Source organism: Xyrauchen texanus, chromosome 29 (assembly GCF_025860055.1).
Source record: "Xyrauchen texanus isolate HMW12.3.18 chromosome 29, RBS_HiC_50CHRs, whole genome shotgun sequence".
NCBI classification, from domain to species: domain Eukaryota; kingdom Metazoa; phylum Chordata; class Actinopteri; order Cypriniformes; family Catostomidae; genus Xyrauchen; species Xyrauchen texanus.
In genome coordinates this window covers 9,526,056-9,552,250 of record NC_068304.1, presented here as the reverse complement: position 1 = coordinate 9,552,250, position 26,195 = coordinate 9,526,056, and the positions used below count along the sequence as shown (strand labels likewise).

The 26,195-nt window shown below is 34.4% G+C and overlaps 1 protein-coding gene across 1 annotated transcript in view; it reads left to right on the top strand.

Annotated features, from left to right (window-relative positions):
• The first annotated feature begins 6,127 nt into the window (after nt 1–6,127).
• cntn5 (contactin 5) overlaps nt 6,128–26,195 on the top strand; it is a 411,731-nt gene continuing 391,663 nt past the window's right edge. The window contains exon 1 of the mRNA XM_052097793.1: nt 6,128–6,410. The gene's annotated coding sequence lies outside the window, so the exon portion shown is untranslated. The remainder of the gene's footprint in view (nt 6,411–26,195) is intronic.

Sequence of the window (26,195 nt, the reverse complement as noted above, 5' to 3'; positions counted from 1 at the left end):
TATGTTATAATCAGGTAGCAGTGGCAGATGAAAGTCTTGATTACATCTCATCTCTACTGTCTAGAAGAACTGATGAGAAAGTAAGTGGAATTCAGCGCATGGGAAAACCATAAGAGATTGTGATTTGTTGCTAATTACGTGAGACCAAGGTAAAGGATCGCTCTGTCTAAACAGGAGAGATATGCATTACTCCCATGAGTGAGTATTTAATTGCCTCCAGCTATTTTACCGCACTAGACAAAGATGACCATGGGAATTTATTTCAGCTTTCATTATCAGGCAATTGATGAAGTGAAGTGGAGCTGCGTTGCTGCGACTGATTTTCATAAAGCAGATGGCTGGATTAAAAGATTAAACTCTCACAGAGCAATCTACAGTGTGTGTGTCTATGCATTGGTTTTCTTTTCAAATGTTCAGATCTATAATATCAATAATATAATAAATAAAGGATCTCAGTACTTTATCTGTGACTTGATGCAAAGTGTATACATAATAAATAAGCAGTTATGTTGCAGATGATTTCATCCAAAGTGAGGTATACCCCTTAAATCCAATGAAATGGAGCTAGTGCATGCCAAAACGGGTGTTTACAACTTTTACACCACCGCCCTGCTCGGTTCTCCCGAAGGCCATTCCGGCCCTGATCGGCCCAAAAGTGCGTATGCCAGATTACCAGTCCAGCCCTGCACCCGTGTTTAAGAAAAATAGTGGTAGCACTTATTATAAGGTTCTACCTGTTAACATTAGTTGATGCATTTGGTATCATGAGCTAACAATTAACTTCAACAGCTTTTATTCATCTTTGTTAATGTTAGTTTACAAAAATCGAATTGTTCATTAGTTAGTTCATGTTAGTTCAAAGTGCATTACCTAATGATTTGAATAATAAAAAATGTATTGTAAAATTGAAAATGTAAAAAATTGTTTGTAAAATGTAACAAATATTAGTAAATGCTGTAAATGTATTGTTCCGTTTTGCTCATTGTTAGGAACCTTGTTGAACATTTTCAATTCAAATTAATGTGTGTAGTGATTTTCACAATCAATATTGTTTTGAAGCAGGTTTACAGAGAATAGTCAATTAAAATTGACAAAACATTTTTATATTTTTTCTTGCATCTCAATCTTTTCTCATCTGTCTTAAAAGATTTGCCATGGATCCTGCCCGCTCCCTTCCCAGATCGCTTACATCAGAGATTCCTGGTTGGAGACCAGTAGGTTACATGGGAAGTTTTTCCATTCTAGAACCACCTGTCAGAAATGTATCAGTGGAAAAGGGACATTTATTGCAATTTCAGTCCCCCAAGAGCTACCAGGGGTTAAGTGCCTTGTTCAACAACTCAATGGAAATAATGAACTGACCTTACAGGACCGAAACCAGCAAACTACGAGTTCCCCAAGAAATATGCACAAATGAACCTGGCATCCTTCATGTTTCCTATGTTCTCCATCAACAAAGCACTTCAATGTGACATACTCATAATCACTTCAGACTTCAGAAGTGGAAAGTTGGATAACTCCAACACATGAATGCAGCATTATCAGCCTTCCACAGGAATCAAAATGACATCAATGTAAACCAATTAAAACTCTTAAAAGTATTTATTATTTTGAATCACTAACACAAAATGAACTTAGTTGGCTGCCTCGAATAGTTCGTTGGATAGTTTCCAAAAAACAAGCAGATAAACACCACATGCTTTATTGAACCTGAATTGGTGGATTTCTGTTGTCATGTTAAACAAAAGGATCATTTGAAATGACTGCCCACCGATGATCCATATAAGCTGTTGAAAAAGAAAAAGAAAAAGAAAGAAAACAAGACTACATCTTATAGTGCTTGATTGCGGACAGAATATGCTAAAAGCTGTCGGAAATATGAGCACATCTTCAGTCTGAAAGAAACTGCAGAGATCTGGAAATGTGTGTTCTTCAGAGGAGTGAGTTTTGGTTAGAGTGCAAATGCAGCCACTGTGAAATAGAGCTAACACACAGAGGGCCCAAGAGCAGAGCACAGGGTTCTGTTTAATTAATGATGGAAACAGAGACTCTTACTACTCACACGCTTACCAACTGAGCCTAGAAGGACGAGAGATGTTATTTTAAGCAAGCATTTGCTCTCTCTAAGGGTCATTTCACTGTTGAATGATCACTGAAAAAAAAATTATTTGCTTTTCGTCTTGTTTACCTTGGGTGGGGGTTTGGAAGCCATAAGAGTTACGGGACCACTATAAGAACACAATAATGTAATCTGGGGAGTAGAATAATAGAAAAATAAAACTACATTGTTTACGTCTGTAAACATGCCCATATTTAATCATACTCTTATACATATAAACTTTTTATATAAGTTATATATTATATAAAAAAGCTTTTTTATCTGCTGCTCCTTTTTCTTGGAATGTTTTTCAACAAATCTTGAAATTACATAACCTGGTGTCTTTAAATATATTTAGAAGTCAGAGACCTTTTAGACAACAACTTTGGTTAGTGTCAAAGTTTTAATGTATAGTTAGCCTAATTTAAATTATATTTTATTTAACAAATTTTGTATACTTGCTTTTACTTGTGTATTTCATGTTTATTGTTACAATATTTTATGCTGCCATTTTGCCCAGGTCTCTCTCTGTAAGTGTTTGTAAGTGTTTCTTCATTGCAAATGCTTGATGAAATAAAGGTATAATATATATATATATAATAAATATATTCTAAATATATATATATATACACCTTTATATTACATGGTTTTATATATATATATATATATATATATATATATATATATATACACAATATTATCTGCAATTGAGAGTATTGTTTATATTATATTTATTCATTATTTATTAATCAATGCTTTTAATGATTTCAGGATCTAATCATAGATCCTGAAATCAAAATAAGTATTTTAGACATTTTACTAGAATTCAAGACAAAATACTGAGTAAGAAAATTATTTATTCATTATTATTATTATATTTATTTTTTTGCAGCGACAATACAGATTTTTTTTTGCTTTATGCCTCTAAATATGCATTACATTGAAAAACACTGCTGAACAAACAGCCCTCTCCCTCATTATTTTGGATGTTTTAAGTTTTGGATGCTTGTTAATTATCATCAGAAAACACAGTGAAAAACTATTCCAGTTTACTCAAATTACCCATGGGAATTACAGTAAGTGCTGCCCACATCAGAATCACTGCTATCAATACAAGGATAATAGCTCCTCTAGAGGCCAAACACTGATCCAACCACACAGAGGAGCTGAGCATTTTTTACATCCTTCTCAGTCAGAACAAGTCCTGATAAACAGTCAGTGAAGCATAGCATCCTCAAAAGCACTAATGCTTGTAGTCAAATGTCTGCCTCCAAAAACAACTGATGTTTTACATAATCTGTCTGAACACAGAATTTTAGACCAATGCTTTTGAAGAAGTATATTCAATTATTAAACATGATTGGCTGCATGGGCAGAATATATGCCTTGACAACAAAGATCAATAAGCTTAATGAATAAATAAGCCTGCAAATGATAATAAGACATTGGATTTATAGTTCCATGACATGTCGGGAAGAAACGAGTTTCAGACATTTTTCAGTGACGTGTTCTTGCGGCCTTAATGAGAACGGGCTGATGTAAAACCAGCCTGCGCTGACAGTTGTTTAATTCACTAAAACAGAATTCCAGGATCTATTAGAGGATTGTGCTCAAAGCTTTATGATCCAGTGTCACAGAAAATCTGCACTGATGTTGACAACAGGGAGCCGGTGGCAAACAGAGCCACTGTTTCACTCAGCGTCTGTCTATGTTGGGTTTAATTTGGCATGAAGATCACACAAAATCACACAAAGTCCCACCCTTAAAATCAACTTGATTAGGCAGATACTGTATGTGCGGTGAACTCACTTATACACATTAGCAGTAAAGGCTACGCCAGAGAATAGAGGACCTCAGGTTCTGTGTTTACATTTATGTTTATGCTGCTACATTAATGGTGTTTTAATTAGAGCATGATTGCATTTCTCAAGAGGAGTGGGAAACATCCTGATGCACAGACAAAACCCCTCAAGGCTTGAGTCTGTGACTTTGTGTGCAAGTTATTTAGTGTCATTGCGGAGGGTATTCCGTTTTTGACTTGAGAGAAACAGACATGACAAAGATTAATAAATAATGTCCTGATTTAATGTCAAATGAGAGGTCTAGAAACAGGGAAAGAGTCAGGGAAATACAAAGAAGAGAAAACATATTTCTTTTCTAATGTTAGGGTTAGGTTTAGAGGTTGGGGTTAATGTTGTATATCTGTGAGACTCTAAATAAACACAATAAACACACTGTTGTGATGCACATACTGTATGTTAGTATTTAAATATGGGTGCATATAATATCTGAACTATTTGCACCTAGCATCTGCCAATAATTACAAGGCTTTGATCAGCTCAGAGGAACATGCTAAAACAATCATTTGAAGGCAAAATAATATAATTACATTTATTAATTTATATTATTATTTTGGTAACACTATACATTAATGTGTCATTTGTTAAGGGTTTAAAAAGGGTTCATTAAAGGGATAGTTCACCCAAAAATGAAAATTCTCTCATTATTTACTCACCCTTATGCCATCCCGGATGTATATAATTTTCTGTATTCTCCTTGACACAAACAAAACTTTTTAGAAGAATGTTTCAGCTCTGTAGGTCCATACAATGCAAGTGAATGGTGGACAAAACTTTGAAGTTCCAAAAAGCAAATAAAGGCAGCATAAAAGTAATCCATATGACTTCAGTGGATACATCCATATCTTTTGAAGCAATATGATAGGTGTGGATGAGAAACATATCATATTTGAAGTCCCCTTTGCAATAAATTCTCCTCCCTGCATTCCCTGTAAGTGGCAATGTGCAAAAATAATCACCAAAAACGGGGGGGTTCTGTTTCTGTGATCTGTTTCTCACCCATATCTATTTTATTACTTCTGGAGACATGGATTTAACCACTGATTCATATGTAGGCCTATTCCTATTCCTAATATTAATCTACAGTTGTATTATAAATCATTGATATGCAGTTATAACAACATGCATTAAAAGGGTAATTTCATGCAATACCTGCCGAATAGTGAGTCATTCCACCTCACATTTTATAAATACTTAATAACACTATTTCAACATTAACAAACTATGAAATGTACTTTAATGTAAATTGGACATATATGAAGCATTTATTAAGGAGCTGCCAACATTAGGACCTGTACATAAAATGCATTATGATTTACTGATCATCAGGCTGTATTATAAAATACACCATGTGTGAATGAGCATACAAACTTAAAAATTATTTTTGCAATTGTTTTTGTTTTTTGTTGTTGTTTTTTTTACCTGGCAAGGAAAGTGACAATACATCTGAGTCAAGAAATTACAGTAATTAACATAAACACAAAGCTGAAACAAAATGACATAATCCCTATTTTTAATCTCACTGTTTGAACAAGTGCATTTATTAAGCATTTATAACAGGTAGCCCAAGCTAAAATGTTCACGTCATAGCTTGGTTAGCAAAGTCGACCTTTTATTCATGTTGTTATAACTGCATGCGAATGATTCAATATGCATTTGTAGATGACTTATTAGTCATAAACGAACCCGTTTATCAACAATTAACAAGGGAACATTAATGAAGTGTTAGAATGTTTTTTTTTTTTTTTTTAAATCTCAACAGAACACTCAAGACTTGACAAACGATCTATACCAATGTCTATAATCAAGATATGTAGCCTACAATTGGTGTTTTATAATTACATTCTGTACAAATACATATATTTATTATACATTTCGCGAGTTATTGTTTGGCTATGTCTTCGGTGGAGTTCAGTCTTCAGTAAAGCGGAAGCGCTGGCCGTTACGCATCTTTATGTTATCAGGACGCGGCTGCGAGGCGCGAGCTGCTTCACACAGCCGCTCACTCCCAGCGCGAGACTCGAGCACGCGCCATAAGACGCTCCACCAGCCACTTCGCGACGCATCCTACCTCTCTCTCTCTCTCTCTCTCTCTCTCTCTGTGTCTCTCTCTGTGTCTCTCTCTGTGTGTCTCTGTTTCACATAGCTTCAGTCGTAAGGGATAGATAGAGGCATCTGAAGTGGAATCGTAGTTGAGGTGCGGACCACAGCCGGGGAGCTGGAGGAGATCTCGCGGCTCAAACAGCGCACGCATTTAATGGATGCGCTGCTGCGCGCGACGGCGCATCCTGTAAAGAAACAAGCGGATTGACGCGTCTGGCTTTCTTTCTCTTTCCATTGTTGGCTTTGTAAACGCAGACCTGTCAGTATTTGACACTCTGTGAGCAAGCAGCATCACTTCACGGACGGAACAAGAAAGAAGAGGGCTGTTTTCTCTTCTCGCAACATCCAAAGTAAGTCAGTTTTTGCCTCCGCTCTCTGATTTCTGTTGAAAGTGCTGCTTATCAATGCAATTACAGCTGTGCGCGCAGAGTTTCGTGTGTGTCCCATCAGAAGGAAGTTGCATAGTGATGATGCACAGTGAAAATCACTGGAAACACTTATTTGATGGTGATAAACTACTGATAAATAGTGGCAAAAATGACTTTGTGGTTGTGCAGTTGATACTGATATGGATGGACTCATGCACCTGCATTCTGAACATGGAAGTTTTAGATGTTGACCAAGATGTTTAGAAGTTACACCCATTAGTGTTCCCAGGGTCATGGAAATTATGAAGGAATTATAAAAAAATTAGATCATGAAAATCTTAAAAAGTCATGCAAATTTCTGTGGTGAAGATACAATTGTCTAGTTATGCTAATTTCCAAAATATTCAATCAGCCAGACATTGCTCTTTGTGCATGCAAAATTATTTTCACACACATATATATACATATATATATATAGAGAGAGAGAGAGAGAGAGAAAGAACCCTGATGCAACAAGGTTGTATTTGCAGACTTGCTTTATATAATATATAAGTTATAAATCTATTTTAATAATTTTTTTAAGTTTTATTTAAATTTTTAAGTTAAAATCTTTCTTTCTTTCTTTCTACTCTGCTCTCAATGGCAGCTGACTGATGATATTAACCTCATTATAAATTCTTTCACTCTTGGGAGAAATAGATGAGCTACTGTATGATTTGTTTGTACAGTAGCATAGCATCACAATAACAACGCGGGCAATTGTTTGACAGGCAATTCATCTTTAGAACGCAGAGTGAGTTCATTTGCAAACAAGGAGAAGTAAAATCACATTCATGTGATCGATTGCCCCTCACGAAGAATGCCGGATATCACAGATCAGTGCAATAAAGCAATATAGCGCAAAGCTTTGTACTCTCCAACAATTTCTCTGTTTGTCTTTGGCCTTGCAATATCTTTGCTCTCTTCGAAGTGATCCCTCCGACCGAAAATATGTCACGGAAATGTCCCATGAGCAAGCTCTGGAAAGTTTTCAGAATGAACTTTACTTTGATGTATGCTTTCGGCATCTTGCTGAAATATTTTCCCTCTTTTGGCAGATCCAGTCTTTCTTTCAACTGTGTGAACTGTGTGATATTTGCTTTTTCTTTTAAAAATATATATTTGTATTTGATTCTGTTATTCTTTTTTACTTTTGTTCACATGCTTGTCAACTAGTTGCCTCACGATGAGAGCAATACAAAGAACAAAAAAGCTATTTAAAGCTATTTAAACTTCAAGTTGTTGTATTAGTTATTTATACACCGTTTTATATAATGTTTGGTTAGTTAACCAAAAAATTCTGCTTCATGTTTTGCTCAGGTTAAAAATATTACTCAAAATGACTGAACCAACTCAATTGGTGAGATCAGGTAGAAATAGCGCATTTTCAGTTTTTACAGTGGAAGAATATTTCTTGTGATTCTCAAGAGTTCCGTTTCGAAATTTCATTGCAAAGCATAACCTTGAGACACATGTCCATTAATTACAATCCATGCAACATACTGTCTTTTGAGAATAGATGTTCCATTAAGGATTGTTACGGATAGTTTTATGACCTTATAATTGGCTAATTTTGTCCCTTTATACTAGGGGTACAATACTGGCATCTGGTCTGATACCGCGATCATGTACTGATACTCGTACTTGTAAAAATGCTTGGATACCAAAAGCCGATACCATCTGATATAAGTATGTCATTACATTAACATTAATCCCACAAATTAAACTCACGTCATGTCCTTGTGAGATATTTAACAACAAAAGCTGTTATTTAATGAGATAAATACACAGTTTGCATGCAATTCAAATGTGAGCGCTTGTGAATGTGTGGAGACAGTGTTGTGCTGACACCGGCTGCTTATACCTTTTAAGGCACCTCCAAGACTCATACGGGGAAAACACTATCATGAGCATTGCATACACTGTTTGTAGCAGATGACTGTAAACAGAGTCCAAATTCACGATGTAGCACAAAGCATATACACAGTACATACTTATTAAATTAAATAGCAGCCTTTTGGGGTTTAATAATCACCTTGAGTCATGTAGCGACCAGCTTTTCCAGAGTGGGAAGCAGCCGTCGTCTGAGCTCCATGGTCAAAACAACACTGAAAAACTTCAAAATAAAAGCTCCATCATAATTAAAGGTACATTTATAGGGGAAAAGTATGACAGAAATATATGACTACTGTAAAGTTAAGTAAGATTCACTGTAAAACTACTACTACTGCTACTACAACTGCTACTACTACTACTAATAATAATAAATCAGTAGTAATTGCATTATACTTAAGCAGTATCTAACGTTCTGTTATGCAGCACTTTATTTGACAAAATATAACTCCAATGTTGCATTTTGGATTGTGCTGTGAGGTTCTGTATATCAGCACTTATTTTTATAAAAAATAATACAATACTATGTTGATAATACATTTTTATATTTTCATTAAAGGTTTAAATGAATTAATTTATTTAACACCATTTTGATGATAAAATTGAAATAAATTTGATATGGAGTTAAAAAAACAAAAAAAAAACAGGCATTGGACTTGATATCAGCAAGTACCAAATAAATGTATAGGTACATCCCTACTTTATACTATAATAAAGTTTTTGTGAATTTGTATTTCGTGTTACAGAAACAGCTGATGTCAACCAAGTGTACTGTATAGTGAGCTAAACAACATTAAGGTGGCTATTCATGACGAGGCTGACACTTTACAAGTCTACCCAATGACTTCTTGAAGTCAAATACATGTTTTAGCAGTGGCCTCCAGCAGTTATCCGATTTCAAAATATTAAGATCCGTAAAGATGTATCTCCCCCATGCATTCATTTGTCTTTTATCTTGCAGTCAAATTAGTGTGTAACACATTATTGAGATTGTTTGAGCTTTTGAGTAAATATGAATTTGGAGCACCCTGCTGTTTTGTGGCTACAAAGTTGATTAGATTCTCCTTTGTGCACACAGTAGGAACGTAAAAGCCTTCCTGTATTCATGGGGTACTTGTATTATAGTGCCCTCAGAACTCTCATCACGAAAGCCAAATAAGTCTGAAGATGATCTGAAGAAAGAACACAAGACTATATGCATTTTCAGAGTTTGTTATTGCATTATGTTGCTGCTAGTCTTGGCATTATTAGTAGACATTAATATCCGTTTTGTTGTGGCTCTTTCAAACAGTATAAACATCACAGCAGTGTGTAATTAGTAATATTGTTCACTGGCCCTGTTGAGCTTTTATTTGAGTTTTGTCCACTATGTTTTATTAGGGACTACATATTAAATTGTGACAGACGCTAATCTAAAAGAAGCCATGCTTAGTTTTGGAAGTGGCAGCTACATTTAAATGCTGACTGAATCCCCTAATTTATCATTCAGTGTATGTGTACTGAATACATGAGTCACTACCAATCTTGCAATTTATTGGAATAGTGACAACCATACGGGAGCAACAGTTTTTGCGTCTTGCGGCTGTAAACAAGCAGCATGCGTGCCTTGTGCGCTCCGATAACAAGTAGTGCCATCCTTCCCTGAACATTGATTGACTTAGGGGGCGGGGATAAACTTTTAACTAGCTATTTTGACAAAAGAATTGCAAGTGACAGGAGACATATTACCATATGGCACTTGTAGTAAACTGCCGATCACAGACACACAGTCATTTGTTTATGCCTGTTAACCTGCTGCTTTTAAACAGCATAATTCTCTCTGGTATGGGTTGTCCCTGAACCGCAACACTACTGTTGAGAAAGACAGACTTAAGTATCAAAATAAGTGAAAACAGACATCTCAGATGGGCTTTTAATCACGTCATTAAGAAGCAGTTGTCTAGTTCAGCTCTGTGCACACTATGCAAATTGAATCTAAATTGAATTGTCACAACCTGAATTTTTGTTGTACGCAGTCTTCACTGGCATAACAACATGATCACACGGGAAGGCAACAGTATGCCGACTCTCTGACATGCCCTATCTCCCATCGGACATATTTGGAAAGGCTCAACAACAATTACTTTCCATCGTGGCTCGACTGGTAGCGCATTGCGTCAGTTGCATGGGAGACCACATTTCAATTCCCAATCAAGTGAGGAAGTATTCACGTTAGTATAAACCAGGGGTCTGGAACTTTTTTCTCAAAGGAGCCAATTTTTTTTATTTTTGGTTGATGCATTTTTTTCAAAAGAGCGAAAGCACAAACTAATAATTTACTATTTTAAAAAAGAAAAATGTTTATATTGCCCATAGACTACTCAAAATCATACAAATATGTAAAAATGTATAGGTAACATGTTGCAATATGGAATTGAGTACACGTGTTTGTGCGGGTCTCCACAAAATTTTGTCCCTTGTCATTTCTAAATTCAAATTGCCCTTTAAACTAAACAAAAGAGTAATTAAAATAACAAAGTGATTAAAAAAATCTTATATATAACCACCTCCCCAAAACCAAACAATTTACTCTCCAATGACCCAATTTGCTATCACTCAAGGATAGCCTACAAATTAAGAACTAAAGATGATTATAAAATGTAAAGATAAATATAATAATCATCATAATAAATAAGCCTAATAAATTCCCTTATGTTCCCAAATAAATGCTGCCAAATGTGTGTTCTTATCGAATGTGTTTGTAAAAACATTTATAAAATCGCTCGTAGAAAATGCTCTTAATAGCTAAGATCAATAGTTATTGGGAAACGAGGCCTAGAACTCTATGAATGTACATGTCTAGGAGAAGCGCTTTCATTGCACTCATGAAGAGCAGGGCTCACTGCACACACAAATCAAATCAGACGCACATCGTGGCTTTATCGTGGCTTTTCTTTCTTCTGTTCTTCAAAATATAATCACCTTTCATCAAACGTGCATCTTTGTGTCTAATTTCTTGTAATATTTTACTCAGAGAAGTCTTACATTTCACCTTCCACAGTGGCTGGTACATCAGCAAAATACTCTGCATGAAAAATTATCAATTACATTTTCATTCAAATTCATTTAATTTGTTCATTTCAAACCTTGTTCACCAGGAGTAGGCTGTATAACAAATTCAGGAGAAAGGAAATCAAGACAGTGTCACTGACTTCAAGCTTTGCAATCACACCAACATTTTCTGCAGGAATTAAATGAAAATGAAATAAAATAGATTAAATGAAATAAGCATTTCTCTTCACTGTTTTACAGCCTGTTCTGCTGAAATAATTATCTTTACAACTGGCTTCTGGTGACCTCTCCTGGATATAAATGGCTGTCACACTTGTTTATATGCTCTTAAACACTTCCCGCTTCATCCTCTGGGGGCAGTGTTTTCAAATTCCGTCAACGTATACCGATTTTGGCTAAAGAGAATATGTGAGATTTTAATGTGAGATCATGCTGGCCATAAACAGCCAAATATTGTTTGAATATCTTGGAGTTTAGCTTAAAGGAATGTTCTGGGTTTAATACAAGATAAGCTCAACCATCAGTATTTTAGACATATTTTTATTTATACCAAAAAATATTTTGGCTAGTCCTTGCCAGAACTTTGGAGGTATGCTTGAGGTCATTGTCCATCTAGAAGACTCATTTGCAACCGATCTTTAACTTCCTGGCTGATGTCTTGAGATGTTGCTTTAATATATCCACATAATAGTCCTTCATCATGATGCCATCTATTTTGTGAAGTGCACCAGTCCTTCCTCCAAAGCACCCCCACAACATGACGCTGTCACCCCCATGCTTCATGGTTGGGATGGTGTTCTTCGGCTTGCAAGCCTCACCCTTTTCCCTCAAACATAACTATGATCATTTTAGACAAAAAGTTACATTTTAGTTTCATCAAACCAGAGGACATTTCTCCTAAATGTAAGATCTTTGTCCCCATGTGCTCTTGCAAACTGTAGTCTTGCTTTTCATGGTTGTTTTAGACCATTTAGGCTTCTTCCTTGCTGAGCAGCCTTCCAGGTTATGTTGATATAGGACTCGTTTACTGTGGATATAGATCCTTGTCTACCTGTTTCCTCCAGCATCTTCAAAAGATCCCTTGCTGTTGTTCTGGGATTGATTTGCACATTTCGCACCAAACTACGTTCATCTCTAGGAGACAGAATACATCTCCTTCCTGAGTGGTACGATGGCTGCGTGGTCCCATAGTGTTTATACTCGTTTACTATTGTTTGTACAGGTGAATGTGTTACCTTCAGGTGTTTGGAAATTGCTCCCAAGGATGAATCAGACATGTGGAGGTCCACAATTGTTTTCCTCAAGCTGATTTCTTTTGATTTTTCCATGATGTCTTGCAAAGAGGCACTGAGTTTGAATGTAGGCGTTAAAATCAATCCACAGTTACACCTCCAATTCAGGCGAGTAGTTAAAAAATGTGTTTTAATGACTTCAACTTAAGCATATGGAAACTTCTGACTTCAACTGTAAAATATCAATGCCAGTAAATTCCTGATTATATCACTATAAAATCATGAAACATTTAATTTTAAGAGTGGAAAACGATTGAAAATACAAAAAGGTCAATGAGAATGAAAGGATGAAAAATATTTATTTATTTGGCATGTTAGGCCAGCAGAGAAGGCTTTGCTGGCACTGAGAAATCACCACTGATGAAATGTATTCTACTGTATGTGGCATTATAATGGATGCTACACCCCTGAACATAGTCTCAGTATTTATGAAATGATTATGATGGATAAAAAAGGACCGCAAATATCCAGAGAGTCTTTCAAAAACGCTCCACACACTTTAGAAATCAATGACGTTAGAAAATTGAAAATTGAGTTTTCGGGCTTAAAAGGAGCGGACATGACGTAAATAATTTTTTGTGGTAATCAACATGATGCTAAATTTCTGTCGATTGAGCTTAACATGCTTTGAAGCTGGAACATTTCTTCAAATGTTTTTCTTGATTAGTACTTGGGTGAATCTCCTGAAGAAAACTGAAGGTCTTATTTCACTAAATCAAAAGAAAGATAAGAAATTACATTTTACATAAAGGAAGTAAATCATTGTAGAGTTATTTCATGTTTTGACAATAAACAGAAAAGAATATGCCTCTGGTGTGGCTGTGTGTAGTGTTCCCTGCAGCTCCTGTGCATGACCTGTTTGAGTAGATACCAAGCAACACCTCAGACTCTCTTCAACTGGGTCAGACCTTCATTCAGGAGACTTAGCACCGAATAAACAGCCGTGACACATACGTTCAGAGGTTTTTTTTTAAGAATGTTTATGCCTGTGGGTATTTGTTGTTTTCCCAGGGTTTTTATGCCAACACTTTAGAGTAAATGGAAGTCAATATTTTCTTAGGACAAAGCTAACTTGCAGTGAAACACATTGAGGATGCCACAGTGAGACAGACACTTTTATGAGGGTGGAAAATACCAAGAACGCTGTTTTAAAGTGGCAGCCTTTTACTCGGATCAGAATTTCTATCTTTCCAATATATATATAAATTTAATTATTTATTCAGTAATTGCTTGTTTCATTCATATAATGCAAATCTAAATATTTAATATAATGTAATATATATAAAAAACATTTTGTATCCCTGTTTGGATTGTTAATATTACTACTACTACTACTACTACTACTAAAAATAATAATTATAGTAAATCTACTACTACTACCACTGCTACTACTTCTACTACAACTACTAATAATGATAATAGTAAAACTACTACTACTAAAAAAAAATTATAATAGTAAAACTACTACTAATACTACTACTACTACTAATAATAAAATATTAATAATAGTTAAACTACTACTAATACTACTACTATTACTACTACTACTACTAATAATAATAATAGTAATACTTCTGCCACTACATCTACTACTACTAATAATAATAATACAAATAATAATAGTAGTAAAACTACTACTACTACTACTAATAATAATAATAGTTATACTACTAATACTACTACTAATAATAATAATAGTAAAACTACTACTACTACTACTAATAATAATAGTAAAACTACTACTACTACTACTAATAATAATAATAGTAAATCTACTTCTGCAAATACTACTACTTCTACTAATAATAGTTATACTACTACTAATAATAATAATACAAATAATAATAGTAGTAAAACTACTACTAATAATAATAGTTATACTACCAATACTACTACTACTAATAATAATAGTAAAACTACTACTACTACTACTAATAATAATAATAATAATAGTAAAACTACTACTACTACTATTACTAATAATAATAATAGTAAATCTACTTCAACTAATACTACTACTTCTACTAATAATAGTTATACTACTACTACTACTACTACTAATAATAATAGTAAAACTACTACTGCTACTACTAAAAATAATAATAATAGTATAACTATTACTACTACTACTAATAATTATACTACTAATACTACTACTGCTACTAATAGTAATAATAATAACAATAATAATAATAGTAAAACTATTACTATTTCTACTAATAATAATAATAGTAAATCTACTACTACTACTACTACTAATAATAATAAAAATAATAATAATACTACTACTACTAATAATAGTACTACTTCTACTACTACTACTAAAAACTACTACTACTACAACAACTACTACTAATAATAGTAGAAGTAAAACTTCTACTACTAGTAATAATAATAATAATACTAATAATTGTAGTAGTAGTAATAGTAGTAATAATAATAATAATAATAATAATTATAATAATAATATACATTTAGTACATCAAATAGAACCATGATTTATACTTAAAATTGTACTTTAATGTACTTTGGAATTCTATTAATATAATGTATCATTGTTTAATTTATTTATTCATTTATTTTGTCTTTACAGTAATAGGACTTAGATTATTTTGTCCTTAATTGTAATAGAAATACTATTAATTACACTACCACAAAATTATTATTATTATTATTAACTACTGTTACTATTATTACTTATTACTACTATTACTACTACTACCAATAATAATATAAATGCTAAAAATAATAATAATAATAACAATAATAATACACATTTAGAACATCAAATACAACCACAATGTATACTTAAAATTATACTTAAAAAAATGTACTTTAGAATTTCAGAAATATCACTTATTTATAACATTTAATTTTATTTATTTATTTTGCTTTGCAGTAATGGTACTTAGATTTTTTGTCCTTAATTGTCATAGAAATAATGTCTTAATTACACTACCACTGTTTTGATTGTTATTATTACTACTACTAGTAAGAGTATATTAAAATATCATGAATTCAATTCAGTAAATTCAGTATAATGCACTTTAGAATTTAAATAATAAATAGCAATATTTTTCTTTTCAGTAATGAGAATACAAATGTTATAAGTATAAAGGAGAAACAAATATTTTTTTCTCCATCATGTCAACTATTTCAAGGCCATGTAGCTAATGCATGTTATAATTGCGCTCTAGTATTAACACCCACCATCATCGTGCATTTATGTATTTCAGCCTAACACATAAGACAGTCACTGCAGTTTGGTTACAAACAGGCACAGATGAATGTATCTATAGCATATTAATAAGCTGAAGACCAGTTCTTAGATACTTGTTCATTGCTAATAAAAACACAAGTTTTATTTGTAAAATAGCCATTTAATGGATTCATTGTAGTACTTCTGCCATCATTACCATGTGTTTCTGCCAAATAAAAAAAGACTTTCCCTTCAGCATAGTGTAATGAGGAATATATTTTACATTTCCCCAAGCTCTCTCACACACTGTTAGACACACAAGCACACAGGCACACATGCAAACAGAACAGTGTGGACGCATACTACTGTAATTGACTGTGCTAAGGCAATATATGCTTTTTGGGCTATTAAACGTGAGGTCAGATGCGTCCATCTCCTCAGGGCTTCGGAGTGCTACAGAACACCACACGCTTTGATGTATACTACTCTAAAATGCTATGTGAGTAATATTACCCTGCGTCTCTATGATGGTTTTTAGAGAGACTAGATGCCAAGATTCCTATGAGAAAATGTCTTCATTGGCTCACCTCTATTCTAGTACCTTTTATCGCAAATAATAATTGGTTTAGGTTGAGTGGTAGGCTATACTCTCTACTCTATTTAAAACAAAGTTATTTTGATAGTGTCTCTGCAGATAAAACCCATTAGAGGACTTTATGAACTGTGCACACTGTGTATGCCTTAACATTCACTCAAAGTTTACTATAGATTTACATTTTCATCACAGTTTGACGTGGTTCAGTGTTTCTCTATTCCATCGTAGCACCTTGCCGATTCCAGCTTTATGTGTAAAAAAAAAAAAGTTAGATTTATTTAGGACTGAGCAGGATGATGGTGTATGCCATGCAACAGTCTAAATATGTCAACTGGTAGAGATTTTGTGATACCATCCTCCCTTCATCTATTTTACAAAGTCTTCAGACACATTGCAACAACTTAATATATCCTAGGAGCCAAAAACAATGTGCTAAAAAACACTCCGAACACCTTAGCAACGACATAGCAATTCCCTGGCAACCACTTACAAAACCCTAGCAAGTTTTGTATGGTCAGGCACCGCTCTCATTTTGTAAAAATCTAAATTTGTTCTCTATTATTGCATAATGTGAAGCTTGTTATGCATTGAAACCAGAAGTAATTGTTGTAATATATGCTGTTACCATGATATCATTTTACTCATACCTTATGGAAGATTTTGGTACACCACCCACCCCCATCTAGGTTACTGACACGAGCCAGCGGTCCAGGCATCGGGACTAATTGTAACTGACAGATGCAGTGCGAGCCTTGGGGACACTATGTCAACATTCAGAGGGAGAACCAGCAGCGTCTTCCTCAGATACGATAATAAGACCTGGAGGGCTTTTCACTGAGTGATAACTTTGACTAATAAAATGAAAGTGGACAAGAATGTCTCCAGGATTTCTCATAGCTGGACCTTTTACGAAAGACCTTAAAATTAATGTTCCAGGCGGTTGCTTCTGTGCTATTTACAGTCCCCACTTCAGATGCCTATATGCAGTCTCTAGTTGTATGTCTTATAAACCCCCTCAGCCCCATCAACAAATCTCAAGTAACCCTTCATCAACACCAAACCACAAATGTGTTTCTTTTAACTTGTATTTTACTGGAAATTATTTAGCATTAAATAAAGTCACTTTAAATGACTTTAATATAAAAAAATAAAAGGAATAATTGGTGTCAACAGATGTAATTAAGTGCTCTAAATGGAAAGGAAGCTACTCAAGCATAATTTATTATATATTTTTAAGGATAGAACAACTAATATGTTCGACATGCCTGGAAAGTATATTTTAAGCAAACATCTGAACTTTAAGTGTAAGAGTCATTTAAGCTCTGTAAATAGTCCCTCAGCTTCTACTAAAATCATTCACAAAGATGTCAGAAAGGCTAGCTGGACATTGTTGCTTGCCCAGTAGTGTGGTTCAATCTGATCTAATTATGATATTTGGGTGGGACAGGTACATCTGCACCTTAGAAACGGTGAATGACCACATCAGTCACCATTTACTTTAATTTTATCTTTTTTGTTTTGTTGTTTTCATAGAAAGTAAAGGGTGGCTAAAGCTAATATTCTGCCTAGTCTATCTTTTGTGTATCACAGAAGAAGTAAAGTCTAATGGATTTGGGACAACATGAGTGTGATAAATGATTTTCATCTTTGGGTAAATTATCCCTTTAAGTAGAGTATTTTATGGGAAGTCCCACAGAGATGTTTTGGCCTTGTTGATGCATATTGTGCTTTTATATTTATTTATGTATTTATTTAAAGCAATTAGATGGGCAGGGCAAGCCAAACCAAAGTTGTAATCTGAGGTTCTAACAAAAACGTGTAATCTTTGATCATCCCTAATGCCTTCTTGGGTTATTTATGCATCAACCAGTATGAACATAGATCTGGAAAATGTACTGTATATACTGCACAATGTCTTAAATAACTGTGTTTTTTAGTAAAAGTGTATTTAACCTCAATGGACCCTTTTCACTGACTGCGAAGATGTGTTTTCACCCTATTTAGCAGCATAAATCTAGTATACATTTTTATATTAGCAATGTTTTAATTATTAGTTTAAATTTATAATAACATTTTACTTTGTATTAAATTAATCTGGAATTAGTTTTAAACAATGAGCACAGAAGCAATGATAATATTAATACAGCTGCTGAGAGAGTGTAGTATTTTGTTTTCTCTTCTAATTGTCATAATCCATCAATCTCTATTTTTTTCTTCATTTGAAAAGTTGTGGAAATGTAATGGTGGCGTTCTTCTTTTGATGTTGAAACAAATGGGTAAGCAAAAATTATATTTGGCATGGTCTACCATTACCCATTAAGTTTACCCTGCAATTCCTAGGAACGCTAAGATTATTATTATTTTTTCTTTAAATTATTATTTAGCCAGTTAGATAATTAAGCATTAATTTAATGCAAAAATAGTAATAAATGAAAGAAAATAACAATTATTTATTTAATAATACTGTTGATCTTCAACATTAATACAGAGCAATATATATATATATATATATTATATTGTATTGTATTAAACGGCTATGTAGCAGATATCAAAATGTATTTTTAATTATTTAAATTTTTTGTAAAGCATATGAATAAAACATTAATTTCTATAACTATATTGTTGGATATCCTAATATAATCTGTGTTGTAAAGTATTTTATTTTTGCATTGTAATTGTAATTTTCTTATTCATTTTAAAATGAGTTCTTTCAATGTGGGACTTTTATTTTGAAAATGATGTCACTTCCTGGCATCACACGCACACCAAAGCATTTGCACAAATTGTTACATGCTCCATCATTTGAGTCAGATGTAGTTTTTTTTTCTTTTTTTTTCTGAGGAACACAATCGTAGTATCTGCTTTCAAATGATGTCCCTTTATCTTTATATTCAAACAATAATGTTGAATTCATGCTCTTTAATGGTGCGTGTGACAGATTGTGGCAGCTTGGCATTCAAAAAGAGTGGGGCACAATGCTTGCTCTCTCTTTCCAACTCATAGCATGAAAAAAACCAAACATGAATGAACATCTGAGGGTATGTTGAATGTTACGGTACAACTAACTGAAATGTGTCTTCTCTCATGTAATCGCCCAGTCTGTAAATGTTGAAATGAAAATGTTGAAAATGAATGGGGAATATCTCGAAACCCGGAACAGAACTCACAGGACCAGTGCATATGTACACTGAACGCACACACACCAAGTGACAATCATGTGTCCTTCAGCCTTACAACTCAAGGACGGAAATGTAATTTTAGACATTGTAATACTTTTCAATGGCCTTAATTTCACCAAATTGATTGAATACATTTTAATACTTTTGAATGACCCTTGGATACCCTGAAGTGTGAGCTGTGCTAAATTGATTAGAGGCTGCGTTTCCTAAAAGCATCGCAAGTTTAAGTTGATTGTAGAGACTATTGGCACTAATGGTTTCTACGATATACTTTGGCTTACGGTGCTTTCGGGTTATGCAGCCCAGGTTAGCCGAGCACACAGTGATGTTGATGTGCGCTTAACGTTGTTTACACCCAGGTATATTTTGTATTTCTTATGTAAGGTCCCTAATGCGGGGCCCCATCCTTGACAATAAAGCTCATTCTGATTCTGATTTCATCCAAGTTTGAAACTTCCTTTTTTCGTAATTACATCCATATTTAGCTTATATCAATAAGCATCCCAGTCGAAACGAGACTACTGAATTAGGTGAAAATGAATTAATCAGATAGTTTGAGACTCTCTCACTATTGGATTGCGGCATGACATTGTAGGTGTGTAACGCTTATGATTATACCAAATGCCATATCCAAGCGGATCAAACGTTTCACTTTCATTTTGCTATGTTAGGAAAGACAGCGCTTATTATGTATTAAGCTTGCACTTATGCCAATAAAATAAAAACTAGTTTGAAGATAGAGGGGATATTGGGCTTTTATTTTGCTGTGATGGGAAGCAATCCAAATAGACTGAATTAACGTGTGTATTTTAATTGTAACATCTGCAAAATAAACCCTGCTGCAAGCATGATGCACATATTTACAAGTGTGATACCAATGCCGTTAATTTATTCAGCTGGTTGACAAAACATAAATCAGTACTGCATTTTTCTGCAATGCTTGCTTGGTATTTTTGAATGTGAACTTGATATCACAACTCTTACATCCGTAAAGTGCTGTATGGTTGATTCTTGTCTTCACGGAAGGACACATAAAATGAACATCTCTCTTGCAACCAGTGTTGCCAACTACTTTCAATGAAAAGTAGCTAAAGCCTGCTAAAAAAGTCGCTAAAATTGGCTAGATGACATCATGTGTTAATTAGCATATTCATGATGTCATCATGCAATATTTGCATTCTGCCTTGTTTCAGCCCTTTACATCTGTTTGCTCTCTTTGCTCACATACTGTATTTTAATACAGCTGAATTCCCAATAAAGCTTTTCTCATGTACATATTTCTTTCTGTTTCTGTTGTCAGACAATGGATCGAGTTTGAAATAGTGATTGAAACACCGCCAAATTAAGGCTATATGTTAACCAGTAATCACGTCCAAGCAATTTCCAAGCTGCTGCTCTGCACTGCTAAAATTCTGATTTCATAACGGCTGTGCGGTGATTTCGGCTATATGTACATGTAAATTGATCACTCAGAGAAGGTTAGAAGCGACAGAATGTCTTATATTTTCTCTCACACATTGCACAGCCTCTGTCTGTGTAACAGTGAGTGATAAGCAAGAAAAATAATGGTCAAATTAAATTTTTTAAATTAAAACAATGGAGGAGCAAACCATGCAGATTATTGATTGGTCCTTGGCAACTCTGTTTGCACATGTGCAGCTCATTCACGTCCATGTCAGCTGCCGTGCGGTGAACTGAATATGCTGCTCCTCTGTCTGCCACTCACTGAACAGAGTAGACGCAGAGAGAGGCATGCCTGCGGCGGGAAAGCAAGACCTTGCGCTCGCACGGCAGTACTGGCGACTCTTATACAGAAATGACGGAAATAAAAATAAAAGATCAAATTAAAACTAAAATTAAAACTGAACTTTGCATTTGAATTTAAATTATGTCACTATTATTGCATGGATATTAATAAAAGTCTTTGTTAAAAATGTATGTGTAATTTCTTATTCACATTTTACTTTTCACTTTATAAATGGTCTTGCCTTCAAATTGTAGTGCAAATTAAAACGAAATAATTTTATTTTTGGCACATATTTTGCAGAGACTTTTTAATAATGAAATGGTTAATCTGGTTTTTATTTTCATTTTTATCCTTTATGTATTTATTTATTTATATAAAATTGGCAGAATCTGCCTTCCATACCAATTTATCATATCACCGTAATAAGGAACTTTCCAACCAATGGAGCAATTCAAGCTTGAAATACGCCTCTTCTTAAATATAAATGAGTGCAACATACTCCCATGATATAGGAGTGTGTATAAATGCAGGAGATTGACCAATAGTTAGCGCTAGGCTGTGCAATGCAGTATATTTAATAATATTATTGTATTGACAATTTAACATTAACCAGCAATGTGAATGGATAAAAATTGAATTTCCTATTTCTTCTTCTTGATTTTGGAATTAAATATAACCCTGGTATTTTATGATATTCATCCAGACACTCCCCCATTAACTTCAGAGTAGAGAAGTCTTCACATTGAGTTCTGTGCTGGTTTTGAAGAGAATGATTCACCTAATTTCCTTTTTCTTAAAGTGTCAGAGTTCCTAGTTTCCTAGTCCCACTCCGGTTACCCTGTTTCCCTTAGGCATATAATAAACAACGAACCAGGCAGTTGCTTGAGCAGGGTTACAACACCAGGAGGAACATGTAGAAAATATATTCACAATATAATTCAGATTTATTGTATCTCTCTTCAATGGAGCCATTTCATAAAGGACAGGAACATTTGGCTGGTCCCCCTACAAGGTACTCAATCAGACCTTGAAAAAGATGGTTAAAAGCCTTTTGATGAATCGAGACTCTAAAGGGTACTTTAAAGGGTGGCTTTTTAAATTAAAAAGCACATTTGGAAATGTTTTGCATTTACTGTAAAGCGAAACTCTCCAATCTCAACAGATGCAGACCCAACTGAAGGCCTTTGTTTACGGAGGCCTTGATGTCTAATCAGTTTTAATTATTCTTAACTGGTCATACTGAGAGATGTCAGCATGGGGTATGTTACAGCACAGTGGCAGTCATCTGTTCCATGGTAAACAGTTAAGCTTTGCTCAACAGCTGTGTGTTAAAGGAAAACACAAATGGCTTTGAGTGAACACCTGGAAAGGGAGCGAATTTGGGAATCCAGATAAATCTGCGATTAGGTGTAGACATAGGAGAGTGAGCTGACGAGCAGTGTCTGGAGGCTGGAGAGATAAGGGTGCTTAGAGACGCTTTCAATGAGAGTGGGTAAGAATGTAACATTACTGAATATCGAACCCAAGCAGCAGACCCATTGTTTTTCATCTGTATATTGGGTCAGCTTTTAATAACTAGAGTTAACCTTTATTGAATTTTTATTTACTAGAGTTAAATTATTTAATAGCAAAAACAACTTTTATTCTAATAGATAAAAATTAACCAATGTACCAACATGATTTCAAATGAATTAATCCTAGACTCTAACCCAAACACCAAAGCTTAACCTTACCATTAAGTCTATCCCTTTAATTTTGAATCTGTCGAGAAGAGGCAACAGCATTTCTGCACTTTTTCAGATTAGTAAATTAAGTGAATTGGAACAGGGGCTGCCATGCTCCAAAAAGTACCATCCTTGTATCCATACGACTTGTGGGCTAAATTCCAAGTCGTCTGATGTCATACGAGAGATTTTCAGTCTGGTTTCAAAACTATTTCGGTTTTGTGCTCATACACCGGAAGTCCCGCTTACTGTAGAATAAATTGATCTCAAACTTTATTGTATAAAGGTGTATGGCCAATGTGGGAGATTTTAAATGTGTCCTATGGCTTCATAGATGCCTCGTAGTGCACGAGTTGTATAGACTTTTATTTTTATGGGCCTTGACTGTCCTAGTTCTCATTCACTTGTGTAAAACAACTTTTGCGTTCAATGGAAGAAAAAAAAACAGACAGGTTTGGAAAGACACAAGGGAATATTATAACCTACAGGTTATTGACTAATATTTTTCATTGGTATTTAATACATTACCAAAATGTGATGCCTGTATTGTATTGACTTTTCTGTTTGTTTATTGTTTTTCTCGATGGGAATAAACGTTGCATGTTTACTTACAGTATGAATAGATTTCTTACGATTTCGCCATCTGGTTAAGTCGTACACATTATTATACGTTTGTCATGAGACTACATCAGAGACCGTTTAGCTCAAAATGGACCACTTGTATTAAAATTAATGTGAAAAATTGGAATGCCCAATATGGCGGATGTAGAAAAGGAAAAAGAGCCAGTAAACTCAAAAACTTGCGTGCACTTTAGCTGGATCAGCCTTAAAGTAGTTACACTACTTTCGTTTTTGTGTGTCACACTAGTAGTTTTTTAGTGTGATCTGAGCTAAAGAAGCACAATTTATGATACTGTTGCTGTCAGATTTTACTGCTGATTTTAAATATGTTCTTTGATCTTAACCAAATGTTTTGGAGATTTCAGTTTTTGACAAAAACAATGCCATGAGAGGTGCAGATTGTCCGTTGCACTGTTGTGTACCTGGTTAAAACATTGAAAATGTGTCTTTCCACAAATTTGTTTATACAGTGTGTCGTTAAATGTTACTGTGTATAACTATGTATTTATATATTGTGCATAAATATCATTACAATTACATATAATGTATTATGAATGTATTATGAATGTATTGAAAACTTATTGAAAATTTGAAAAAACAAATATTTAATTGTATTTGTTTTTTTACTATATTTGTATGATATTTTACTACTTTGGAAATGCCAGCCTTCTGGTTGAAATTATGGTTCCTCTGATAGGAAATACAAATTAATAATACAGAATACAGAAAAATACTGTAGAAATATTGAGAAACATGTTTCCACAGCCCTAGAAAGCATCCAACTTTATCTAATTTCTCAAATCAAATAAATTTTTTCCCCCTGTATATAAGTGATTCTCAGCTCCCTCCAAACACAACTGCTCGCTTCAACTCATGGTGCCCATAAGTGGGATATTTCTCAGTGTCTTGGGTGGAGATACTGGTGCTGTGCTGTCACATGCATGTGATGCCAGCGATGATGATAGTGGTAAAGAACCCCTAGACTGGGAAGAGGTCCCTCTTCTCTTTCACTCCGTCTTGATTTCCTGTGACAGAGGGGCCACCTTATCTGGACAGTCTGCATGAGAGAGCCTCTTTATTTGATACAGTATTTCTAAAGAGTCTAACAAGCACATGGCAGGTGCAGATCAGAAAGCTGGAAGGATGATAATGAGAGGTTGTATGGTGCAGGAGGAAGTCAAATAGCAGGCTGTGAGGTGGGCAGGGTTGGATCTGTCAGTGAGATGTGAAAGGAAAGACATAGATGCTGGAAAAGTGGTAAGCTCATTTGGCGAAGCCAACAGGGTTTGGCAAAACCAAATTGGCTCCATTTTACCTCATGAGTTGGAAGAGGGATTTACTGAATTGCAATTTAAAGAAATTTAACACAGTACCTAAACAAAGAAATGTAATTTGACCAAATTTGACTAATTATGTGAGGGATAATGTACAGTTAAACAGTCATTTTCATAAAATGAAGCCCAGAAGAATAATCAGCACCCCAACACAAATCAGAGGGGTCTTGAATCTTGAAAGGTGGGAAAAATTTGATTTCAAAGTATGACAATAATTTATCTCAAAGCAAGTGTATGAAGTGTACTGTTCCATTCATTTAACAGACACTGAATTGAATTTGAATTAAAATAAATAAATAAATAATAATATAAAACTCTTTATTCAATTCTGAATAGCTTACAGTGGATATTGTGGGGATATTTTTAGCTGGTGTTTCAAACTTTACCTCAGTATCTTAATATTATTAGAGTTAAACTGTTTTTGCACGTGGCTCTTGTTTTTTCAAAGGTTAATGCTGTAAGGAAATGCTGTCATCTTAGTAATGCACAAAAACATTACTTAATTATCATAAAATTTAAGATGACTGGTTTCATGTGGACACAGTGGAAGCCTAGTCTTTTGATAATTCAGTAGGTCTCAGAAGGAATAGTTTCTTTAAAGAGCCGAACAAATGCTCACAATAGCACACAGTGGGCTAATATGGCTATTTGAAGGTAAATATCAGTTTTGTCAAAACTAGTATAAAAATAAATGAGCACATCTCCTTTTGAGATCTGGAACAATGGATGTGAATTTCCTAAGGCTATGTGTATTGCACAAATGCTTGTGTCCCAGAAAACAGGCCTTATATTTGGATGCTCCTCCTTTGGAAGTTAATCCTGTCACATGCATTTGGGTTAACGGTCAACATTTGTATTGTTTGGAACAAATACTGTGCAAAAGAAAAAAAAAACAATTGCTATTTATATGGGTCATGTTACATTTCTGGGACTAAATTATTGTACAAAAACATGGATTATCAATGAATATGTACTTATACTGTCTTGTATTAGCTCTGGCAGCTCAGTCAGATCCCCACCAGCTGGTAGTCCAGTTGATCAATCACCTAAACCAGCTTTGGACCAGCTATAATCCAGCTACGATGTTCAAAAA